We start from the raw sequence: 12,211 nt of genomic DNA, 5'->3' as shown, positions 1-12,211 counted from the left end.
AGCGCGATAACTCTTCTAGCTTGTGGAAGCTAAGGAAGTTCGGTGCCTAAGCAGCTCATTATTTACCAATTCACGCGAGGCATGTTCTACTTGTGAACCCACAACCTATGTTATTTACCCTTGATTAAAAGCAAAATCATCCGTTGCGTGCTAGTTTGTATAATGAGCTGTTGGTCCCATTATTAACTTTTGAAATGCTATTCTAAAAAAATAATACTATATTGATAGCTTTTCTGTTACAAAACAACGATGCCGGTTACTTTGTGACATGATTGATATATTATTTTAATTAATTTATAGTGTCATAATAATTAAAAGTTTAGGGGATTTTGAAACACCAATATATTTAAATTAGTTCGTTTATAATATGTTATAAGTATAGTATTACATCATGTTTATGAACACTGCGTCAGTTGAAAGTCTATGAATAAAATGAGATTTGACATAAATAACTCAATATTAAAATTTTTGATTTTAGTGCAAACATTTGTGCGGTGGTGTTTGGTTTTTGGCTGGTTGCATGAGCGCAGGGCGCAGTTTTCGTGCAGATGATATCAGCCATAGAATAATTTTCATCTTCTCTCGATGCCTTAAAGCAATCTTTAAAGTTGTAATATTTCAATCTTTTATCCTTTCAGTGCTCTGGACTTTTACAGCTAATTTTGCAAAAAAAAAAAAAAAAATAGTTGCAGTATTAGTTCATGTAAGTAACTATCATATCAAAAAAATTTTCAGGAACTATCAGTTGTGCTTTAAAATTCATTTTATATTCCTCTGTGGTTTTACATAAACACTAAAAAAATTTAATGAATAGAATTTCTACGAGACCTAATTAAATGTATTTCTGTATCATAATTTACGACAAGCACAGCTATTCTGTTTTTAAATTTTGCGAAGTTGTATTGCTTTCAAAACCTACACGTACCACAATGATTTATGTAAATATAGAATAATAAGCCGCTAGTTGCCAAACACACTTAAGGGTTTAAAAGTGAGCTCTAGTTAAAGTGCCCGCAAGCAGTATAAACGGCCGTGTAAAATCACTTTAAGCAGTTATACAGATTTCTCACAGAGCGGTGTCGTATGACATAGCTGTCAATCACAGAGGATTATCTCTCAGCACTGTGTATGAAACAGCCAGCCACTAGCTTTTGCAACCCGCAAGCGATAAAACAGTTGGAATATCGTTTATCTCAACTTCCTCCTTTATTGCGAGCTTCATTTTTTCTTCAAGCTGTGCCGTCCACACTTTACCGTCTTTTTCTTTTTTTCATTCCACCAGTAACTTTCTACAGACAAGACTGACAGTTTTTTTTTCTAACAAATATTTTCGGAACTATCTGCATTGATATATATATATATATATATATATATATATATAATATGACAGGTCACGTTGTGTCATTTATAACGTAAATGCTGTGTTTGTCAACTAGTATTCATCCAAACACGTTTTACAAAACTTAAAATCTTTCTTGTATTGTTTGAAGGTTGACGATTAATTATATATATTACTTGATGTAAGTTTTTGGACATACGCCATTGCTAAGAACTTTTTCTGTTGAATAAAAACTAAAAATAAAAAATAAATAAAAATACCCAAAAAAGACAAAAAAACACAAAATTAAGCAAAAAATTTCTGTTGTCAACAAGGATATAAACACCACAAAATATTCCGTAACAGGAATATGGTCATCAAACAAAGAAAAACAAAGAAAAATGTACTAAGAGAACGAAAAAAAACCCACAAATGATGACGACACAGAAATATTGAACCCAAAAAAATTCAGCACAACGGTTTGTGGGAGTTTTTTATCGTTCTATTCTGTTTTGGAAAACTATTGTGTTTGTTTCGTCTTTTCGTTTTGTCGTGTTTTTGTTTCGTTTCAACCGTTGTGCTGAATTATTTGGGTTCAATATTTCTGTGTCGTCATCATTTGTGGGTTTTTTTTCGTTCTCTTAGTACATTTTTCTTTGTTTTTCTTTGTTTGATGACCATATTCCTGCCACGGAATATTTTGTGGTGTTTATATCCTTGTTGACAACAGCAATTTTTTTTGCTTAATTTTGTGTTTTTTGTCTTTTTTGGGTATTTTTATTTATTTTTTTATTTTTTTAGTTTTTAGTTTTTCTTCAACAGAAAAAGTTTTTAGCAATGGCGTATGTCCAAAAACTTACATCAAGTGATGCACTCCCATTGCACAAATCTTTCAAAGATAATATAAATTATATAGATTGTTTGCATTAACATATTGGTTTATGATAAGATATTAATATTTTATTGGTTACTGTTGAATTCTATATAATGCCTATGTGAATTTCTTGTATTTTTCAACAAATTTTAAACAAAAATTAAATATTCCAATTTAGTTATTAATTATTTAAACATGGAACTTTATAGAAATTATTTGTAATATAACAGAATCATTAAGGACAAACACACAGTGTATGTATTTGGTTTTCTGCGTATTTTAATAGAATGCTAATAATTTTTTTTCATGTCACTCGCAGTCGCATCCAAAACCTCGTCACTATTAAATTTGAAAAAACTCGGCGTAACCGTATATTTGCATGACTGCAATAGTATTTCTGTAGTCCATATATAGCATATACGCACAATTTCAAAGCTTTGATGAACTACTAATTTCAGGCTAGCAACGTTTTCTGTCTTTACATGTGAACATTGTATATTAGTCTTTTTTTTACAGTCCATCGAAGGTTTAAAAATTCAGCGCTCGTACTTTTTATTCTGTGACACCGTATACAGTCACTGAATGGGCAGAAAAAATGAGATATAGCTATAAAATACTGGTATATGTTATCCCAATAATACAGCAGATGATGATGTCAAACGTTTGTCGAAAACTCTACACAAACATGTAACATCAAGAAGTAGTTGGAAGACATAATTCCTTAAAATACCAGGATCGTAATTTTGTATTAACTTGTTTTGGTGCCTTATATTTTAGGGTCACGATGGACGTATTTTTTTTATGCCATCGACTTATAGTTTCTTGTGTTTGTTGAGAAGTAAAATAAACGCATTGCTACAAATTAAATGTCCAAGGTGGATAATGGAAAACAAAAGTAATTTTTCATAAGTTGAGTAACAGATATCTGTCACTTTGCTCGTATACCTAGATAGTGTAACATGTAACTGTTGTTGTATGAAAAATTCGCCGTTATTTTCAATTCTTATTACTTGTTTCCAAACACTTTCAAAATAACATTAATAAATTACTCATTGTATACTGTGATCTAGAATGAAGCTATTAGCAAAAACACAAATACGCATTTCAAAAAACAAAGAGTAGAAAACAAGTACGTTTATTTAAACGTACGATGTTTCATATCTTAAACAGTAGGGCCTACTAGATGAACTATTTAAAAGGTTTCTAGCTTTGTAAAATGGCAGAGTTAATACAGAAAATGACCAGACTGAGCTGCAACTCTGCCGAGCTGTGGTAGCGGGTGGCATCGCTGTCTGAAGGTCGCCTCGGGGGCGGGAGGGGGCGGCAGGTTGACGGGGGCAGACCCTGCCTCGAGACGAGACGCGATGGCGCGCGACGTGGAGGACACAAGCGCCGAGGTTTCGTCTGGCGGGTGGAGACGTAGTTGGGATTCATGCCGCAGCTCCCGCCTTGGCAGCACTCGTCTGGGGAAGCCTACAACTCACGTAGTTTCGGTTCCCTGCAAGAATTTCCGAAGATTTCCGAAGTTTTTCGTTTTGGTATTAACGCCACTTCAGCCGCTAAATCAGAAGTTTCCAATGAAAACAAGCATGTTGTGACTGACCTAACCTAACCTAACCCTTCGATTTTTTTAATTTCAATTTTTGAGAGAAATCCGAAGTTGCACGAACGTGGTAGGGAACCGAAACTACGTGAGTTGTAGGCTTCCACATTCGTCTACGTGTCTTATTTCCCGTAAAATATCGCGCGAACAAGTCTGAAAAACTCGAAATTCGACGTTTTTCACTCAATACCGTATGAGAGTTCCAGACATCGCGCCGATACGTGACGGGTGTCTGACGATTCTGTACCATTCCATCTTCGTCTCAGTTGTATGAGCCATCGTGCAACATGCATTTGTGCTTTTTGAAGAACAATATTTCAGAACCCTGCACTTGTCGGAAGTGAAAATTTGTTGAAAAATCGCCCAGTTGTTAAGCATTTGCAGGAATCTCAGATATAAATGTTGGAAAGTAAATTATTCCCTCATGATTTGTGCATGTCTTGTTCCAATTACAATATTTTTTTTAAGCAATAGGCATTTTCCGAGATGCATTTTCCTAGAAGACTGCATACACGTTTGTGTTAAAACAGGTGATTATATTTTAATTTTTTAATACTAGAACATTTTAAACTAACTCTCACTCTTAACTGCGGTAGTGAATAAACGGGTAAACTCACTGTGCAATCGTCTATCGTAGCCGCAAATCGCGCTGGTCTTGTGGGTTTACTGCTCGTGAAATATTACTACGCCGTTCCCGCGTGCGGATGTTGTGCACTACTAAAAAATAAACTTATCTTGCTAGGGAAATCATGCGAACGGTCGTCACGAATTCATTTCTCGGATTTCACTCACCAGTCTGCAGCAACAATTTGTGAGTTGATATGAATTTCGATCACTCTCCAGATTATAAATGGACCACTTTTTTGAGAATACTTTAACTTTAATTTTAGAGCAAGAACTAGAAGCTGAGTTAAATAAATTACATGAAATAAAGTTTTACTTTAGTTGGTTAAGTCTTCATATTGGATGTACCTAACAAATATTTAATAACCTTTATTGAAACCTGGAATTTTGTAGACATTTAAAAACGATTGCAATTTAAGTCACTGTAAGTGGAACCCTGTGAAGTTCACTTCATTTTCCACCACCAAGCTAGGCTGTACACGCTACAAACAAGTCGATATCTGCTATTCATTGGGTTCTGCCCGAATTTCCTTCTGTCCGGATTGCATGCGATTGGCTCATAAAATTTTTCGAACATTTCATCTTTTATTGTCCTTCAGGGTGGGTCAAACCATTTATATTGCCAATCAAATGTGTAATTCTATACGTTCTAGTCTGTGACGTGAACGTGAGTTATGCAGTTTCTTTCATGCATTTTATAATCCTCAAGATTCAATTCATTTTATTTTTTAATTCGGTGTTTTTGTGTTCTGTTACTACAGTGATGGAAGAAGGGTGAATATCACCCCACTCCCCTAAAGATATGAAAAATTTACAAAATATTAGTGAAGACAGTATTTTACTGCGTGAAAAGCCACGTTGCCTACGGCTACTGCCGTAGGCCCATATGTGAGTGTGTTAATGTCAATAGTTATGTAAGTATTTTTTAACACCGCCACTGTGTTACTGACTGACTTCATTTTTTTGATGCGTCTCTAAAATTTAAAAAAGGACAGTTTCATATAAAACAGTGTGTCCATAAATCAGTGTCTAAGTTATAAATTTTAATATTATCAACTGTAAGCGTTGTGGGGTGTTGGTTCAAGGTCACCATTAAAGAGTAACTATGAACTGTTTTAAATAAGCGCATGCGCGATTACTGCTTTGTTGTTTTCTCGCTTGCAGCGCCACCTACGCAAAATGGCGACTCCTGAGCGTAAAGCGTTTTGTGTCACGCAATTTGCTAAGAGTGAATTTGTAATTTCAGTTCAACGTGCGTTTCATGTAAAGTTTAACTGTCGAAGTCCCTGACCTTTGGATTGGTCGTAATGGTCGAGAACACAGAACTCTTTTTCGCTGGTCTCCACGTTACCTGACATAACGCCATGCGAATTTATTTTTCCTTCGGAGCTTTATAAAAGTTTGTTTCTACGCTACCTAATGATTTGCCAGAGTTGAGACACAGAACTGAAAAGGCTATTACTTCCATTACTCCGAACGTATTAACCAAAGAGTGGGAAGAAATGGACTTTAGTTTGGATGTGTGCCGTATTAATAAAGGTGCACATATTGATCATTTGTAAGTAAAACTGGGTAAGTTTGTTTTAAATCTGATGTACGGATTGTTGTAAAAAGCCTGCATTAAGCTGTAACAACATACCATTCAAACCGGCATATTGTTTCGTGGACAGCCTGTATGTTTGCGAACAGTTGCGCAGCGTGGAGGTTGGTACCACTGGCGAGCGCGTGCTGGACGTGAGCCAACGTGCCGGCCTTTGTCTCCGCATTTAATTGCGAAGCGCAGCCGCGCCGCCCGACGTGCGAGCAGCCTATAAGTTAATTGAAATTTGTCGACTTGTGGTTTATTTACGACCAGCTGTTCCTCTGCTGGGATATATTGCTACGTTGGAAATTCCGTGGGCGTTCCATAAACTACACAGTCTCTTTTGTACACGAAGTAATTTGGGTGCTTTCACATACAGATCAAGCATGAAACTCATCAACTTACCAACTGAAGCATTTTTTTTATCATCTTTCTGTGCTGGCTGGCCTTCAAATGGCGTTCATTAAATGTTAAATAATTCTGAGATTATATTCAAGTTTTGTTTTTAATATGTATTTTCCAGGCAGTCAGATGAAAGAAAATATTATTTTTTTTTTTTTTTAAATGAGCGGTCTTTAGTTGAAAATGTTTGTACATATATTAGTAAGCGGTGTAATTATTTATAACATTATAGGTTTACAATTTAGAGTCCTAATTTATTTATTCTAATTATATTGCTGACGGCAACGCTTCGTTCGTGATGAGAAACTGGCATAAATTTTTCAAGACAGCCTTTTCTTCGAAAAAAAAAAAAATCAAGTCCACAAAAAAAACTCAAATTGAGAGCAACAAGTTCTCCCATTTCATCCATTAGGAATGAGAGACATTTCGGTGGGAGTGTTACGTTTTTCAATTCACGCTACGTAGGTACCTTCCGAGCTTCTACAGTTATGTTGTTTTTTTTTTTTTTATTTAGGGAGCGCTTTTTAATCTGCACCGCGTCTTTCCGGGAAGCCCGTTTTGGGAGCGAGACGGAAGTTCCGAGATTTCCTGCTCCTGGTCCTCGCGCGCAGGGAGAAAGAGTTGCCCTCGGCGGAACTCTGGTTCTCTGGGCAGGCGCGCTCTAGGTGCTGGCTGGGGGGTTCATCAGGCGTGGCAATGCCGCGGCGCTCCACATAATTTGTTTTCCTCCTCCCCCCGCAGGTGGCGGTGGGGGATTTAAAACAAATTCCTCCGTAGCTGCTCTCCTGGCGGCCGGGACGACAGAGTCTCCTTCCGTGCCAACAGCTACAACGTTTGGAACATTCCGGGCGGAATTTAATTATTTCGTTTATCCCCGCGAGTAGTTTATGGGCCGCGGACTTCTCGTTGGAGGGTTCCGCCTCCTCCACTTTCTCACCTCCTCTCCCCTCCCTCCTTCAACCATCTCCCCTCCACCCCTGCCCCACGCGATCCTCAAAACGCGCCGTCCACGATGAAAGAAATATGTTTCGCGTGCTCCTAATATTTTTTCGCCTTTCTTCCCTTCCGGTAGCCTAATCTACAGCTTCACCGTAATTTATTGAGAAAAAAAATATTATTTTTTTTTTTTTTTGCTTTCGACTCTCTCGTATATCTTCAGTTTATTCGTTTCGTGATCTATAAAAGGCTGTTAAGTCAACAAGTCTCCAGTAGTATTTCTCACTGCCTTCCGGCTACAAACGTCCAAAATATTTATTTATTTATTTATTCAATCTTTTTTTGGTACAGTTAAGGTGTGTACGCAATCTCTTACACTGAACCAAGATACATCTAGGAAGCAAACATGAAATTACATAATAAAAAATCATAAGTTACAGCAATTACTGATGAATCATCTACCAAATTTATCATTAATGTTTAGTACAAACACAAACCATACAACAGATATTGTATTAAATATAAAAAATTTAAGAATAATATAATAGACTTACCTAAAATATTTTTAAATAGAAAAATATAGTTAAAATTCTTATTACGATACTGTCATTCTCTCACACACACACACACATTCATTCAGTTTTTCCTTTGTTACGTATCTGTGAATTTTTTTAATAAGAATTTTTTTAAGGCAGATCATTGGTGCCACGTGCAGTCCAGCGTATTGCGATGCCAAGTGTTCCCATTGGCTGAGAGAGGCGTGACGCATGTCGTGACATCAATGCTCCAATCACATGACGAGACAGAGAACCAGGCTTGCTAAGTCGAACCAAACCCGAAATGAGTTGAGACTCCATCTCATTTCGAGTTTCTTACCTCCTACTTGATTTTCTTCGGAGATATTAATTATATATATAATTAAACTTACCCTTTTCTTTACCCCTTAGCGGTCAATTTCAGAAGAAGAAAAAATACGCTGTGTTGCTACGTGTGTTTGTTATTTTTGGTGAGATTCTCACCTATTGCTTGATTGCGTCGGATAATTGTTTTTTTTTTAACTATAAAACCAATGTTATCCTTTTTTTCATTTTCACAGTGGTCAAATTTCGAAAAAGGAAAAAAGTATGCTATTTAAATAATTATGTATATTATCTATGCTCAGTTTGTTTCGTGTGTTTATTAATTTAAATATGTATTTATGCCTTGCAATAACGAAATCATCAAACAATGGACCTAGAAACAAAGTTTTAAACCAATTAATTAAAAGTAAACAAAATATAGGATGTCCAGTTTACTTTCCTCAAGCAAAATATTTACTTAAAAATTTTTTGTGTAAAAGTTGGAGTACTAAAAGTTGACTAATCTCTGAGATTTTAGTGTGACAAATAAATTTCTTTTTAAAATTCCTTTATAAAGAATAACTACTCGTAAAATATTAAATAATGATTATACTTCACATAATCCTGGCTACGGACTTTGGCAGTGGTCTAAAACATCCCACATCACAGACTGTAATTCCCAACACCGATACCTAGTGACACGTTTCCTTCACTGGAGAGTGACGTCACTCCGCCCACACCTTGAGTCGCTCTCGCAGCCAATCAGCATGCAGTTCGTCTCCGTCGGAGCTTGGTCACGTGCCAGCAAGGAAAACCGAAAGGTCGGCCTTTCATCGAGCTGTATTCAGCTGTCCGTCTTCCCTCTGTGGCCATGCCAGCCCAGGTGTTCGTAACTCTCGGTAGATCGAAATGCTGCACGAAATTACATACTCCAGAAATGGATTTAAAAAATATTCATAGTTAGGTAGCTAAGAGTATTTTTTATTAGTTTTAAGTGAAAAATTTATGGATTACAAAATTTTAAATTCCCGTGTTAAAATTAAATTTTACTTACTAGCTTCTTCATAATGTAATATAATAATTTACCTCGGTGAAATTTAGTTTGTAGTAATACATCTGTACACTTTTGCCCATATCGACATTTGAGAATTAAATAAACTTTTAACTAATTGTTTGAATTCGCGCATATTTGTTATGATTTTTTACCCCCATGTTTAGGCGTATAAATAGTATTGCTTTATATTTCATTCAAAATACGGAAAATTTTACTGCGGAAAACCGACAAAAACTTGCAATTAAGAATTTCTGAAATGCCGCATTACAACGAAACGGAAATTTGCAATAAATTTATCTCCTTCTGCGTTTCCTGTTTCCAGTACATTGCTCTCATCCGTTTTTCAATAGCTGATTTTATTTTCAAGCGAAGCTTTGGATTCCAATTATTGAAATTATTCTTACGCTTCACAGTGAAAGTATACTGCGTTTGTATTTATCCAATGACGTGTCCGCAAGCAATTACTTAGGAAGCCGTTCACGTCCCACGAAGAGAAAAGACTGAAAATAACCTGAGTAAAAAAAACATCAGAACGCTTCATTTAAAGAGTAATCAAAAATTGCGTTTCATTTTTTTCCTTTACTGTACAGTTGGTGTCGGAAAGCATTTAAACGTTCCCATTCGACTAAATAATCACTTGATTGTGGCCCAATAGGTTTTTAATGTGGTGTCCACACGAAAGGGGTATCTTAAAGCGCAGTCTTATTGTTTGCCATTTCCATACTTTTTAAACAATATATTTAAATTTATTTCGCGTAAACGTTTATTATCACCATAACTGCAAAAGCCCGCTAAATTTCCTAGTTCTTGGTTTTTATTACATGTTAGTTGGTAAGTTGGTGGTTAGCTGTAGTTTCATCCGGGCGATTCCTTCTCGAAATTTCGTCATGCGATGTGTGATCTAGTTCATCCCAATATCCCTCACGAGATTCCGGTGTGATGTTGTTGTTTATCGTGTCGCAGAACATATTGTACTTATCACAGCCGAGAAGCTTCCATATGTCACTACCATGCACGGTATTAAAAAAAAACATTTTAGAGACTGCTTAGAAGATAATTTGTTTGTGTGCATACGCAAGTTTGATCAGTTAAACGACAGCAGCATCTTACCGATGGGGCATGAAGTGGTGAGACATCGGGCCTCGCACTTTGAAGGCTCCGGGTTTGCATCCCATAGAGCCATTTAATTTATATTTTCCTCTGTTTACCGAAACACTCCAGACAAACGTGGGGATGCTACATATCTTACAGTATCCCATGGAAAAGTACTTCCCAATGTCCTTGAATTGTGTTGTGGGTTTCCACTTTCGGCTGCGGACCCGAGGGTTCGAACAGGAAGGGCAAGAACTAGTTTTCCTCGCCTCTTCCTCCTCCCCTTCCGCCTTCCGCCAGACCATTTCCTAACCATTACCAACACATCTAAAACCTTCAAAAAAAATAAGGAGAAAAAATTGATAACAAAAAAATAAACGAGTATGTCTACGTGTACTTATTTCTTCATTGTAAAATATAGTTACGATTTTAATAATAATCGTTAAGTGGGAAGAACTGGATCCGTATAGGGATAGCCCAGTTATATTTTTGACGTGACTACATCTAATAAATCAATGAACGCCGAATGCACGCACGAAAAAGTGTCCCGTTACGCACATTGTTCCGTTACGATGTGTCCCGTTACGCTCATTGTTCCGTTACGCTGTGTTCCGTTACGGTGTCGGCGAGTGCAGTAATGATAGGTTATGTTACAATTGACTAAATAATTATGGTAATTCATATAATTGATGATAGATATTTGATTACAGTTAATTTATATGATAACTTGTTCATAATTATATTTAAACTTTATAGCTAAACGCCAGTTTTTAAAATTAATTACAAGTCATCTACACGTGAACTGTTTCGTCGACTGTGAAAAGTTAAAAGTTAATGTGATTTTCATTGCTTATTACAACAACAATTTCAGCAATTAAGGTTAATTATTCTTGCATTTAAAAAATCTGATTACTAGTATAATTTCAATTATTTATTCTTTTATTATTAAAATAAAAATGATTCAATTTTATTTATGAAAGTATGCAATCATTTCATAAATGTTTTGTTATGACGTCACGTTAAACTATCGTCTGTAAACCGACTTTACAGACAAACATTTTTTTTATTGCACAGTTTTATTGACTGCTAATATTTACAACACTAATAAATAATCTTACTTAAAATGCCTACTAATCAATTACTCGCACTCAGTATCCCAAGTCCTTACACACCACACACCTCGCTGGGCCGCACGCCTCGCGCAACTCTCGCCGTAGCACTCATCGTGATACTCCGTCGCCGAACTCTCGTCGTACACCGTCGCCGCCGTTGCACTCCCTTCGCCGAGGAGCTCACTCAAACTCGCCGAGCCACTCCGTCGCCGCCGTCACACTTCCCTTCGCCGCGCCACTCTCGCGGAGGCCGGCTTCCAGGCTTACATAGACCCTGGCGCCCTTCTAGAAGTGACGAGCACGGCTGGGGCCAGTCGCGTCATCCCGCGCCGACCCGACGCTCGAAGCGACGAGAAGGGCATCGGAAGCTCGCGCGAGGCAGGATCCCGCGTGGGGAGCAGAGAGGAGGAGGGGGGGAGTAGCGACGACCCTTGTAATCCGGGCAGGCACGCGTGGCATGTATTACGTCAGTGGACGGCGCATGACGTCAGTGGCCATGCAGGGCCGCCAGCCAGCTCCGAACCTGGCATCGCGGTCTGGTCTCTCGCGTTCGTAACAGTATGTTCATTATTTTTAATAGTAGTAATAAATCATTATTTTCCAAAACCGGATGTTCGTATACGATATTTTTTTTTTAATTATACAGAATTAGTCTGCATTCAACCGACAAACTTAAGCCGCAGGTTCAACACGAAAATATGATAATTGAACAACAGGTAACAAAAGATCAGATAAAGAATGAAACATAAAGCGTGAACCCATTATTTTAAAGAAA

The sequence above is a fragment of the Bacillus rossius genome, chromosome 3 (assembly GCF_032445375.1).
Source record: "Bacillus rossius redtenbacheri isolate Brsri chromosome 3, Brsri_v3, whole genome shotgun sequence".
Lineage (NCBI taxonomy): Eukaryota > Metazoa > Arthropoda > Insecta > Phasmatodea > Bacillidae > Bacillus > Bacillus rossius.
The sequence above is the reverse complement of the archived record's forward strand: the minus strand, read 5'-3'. Positions refer to the sequence as shown.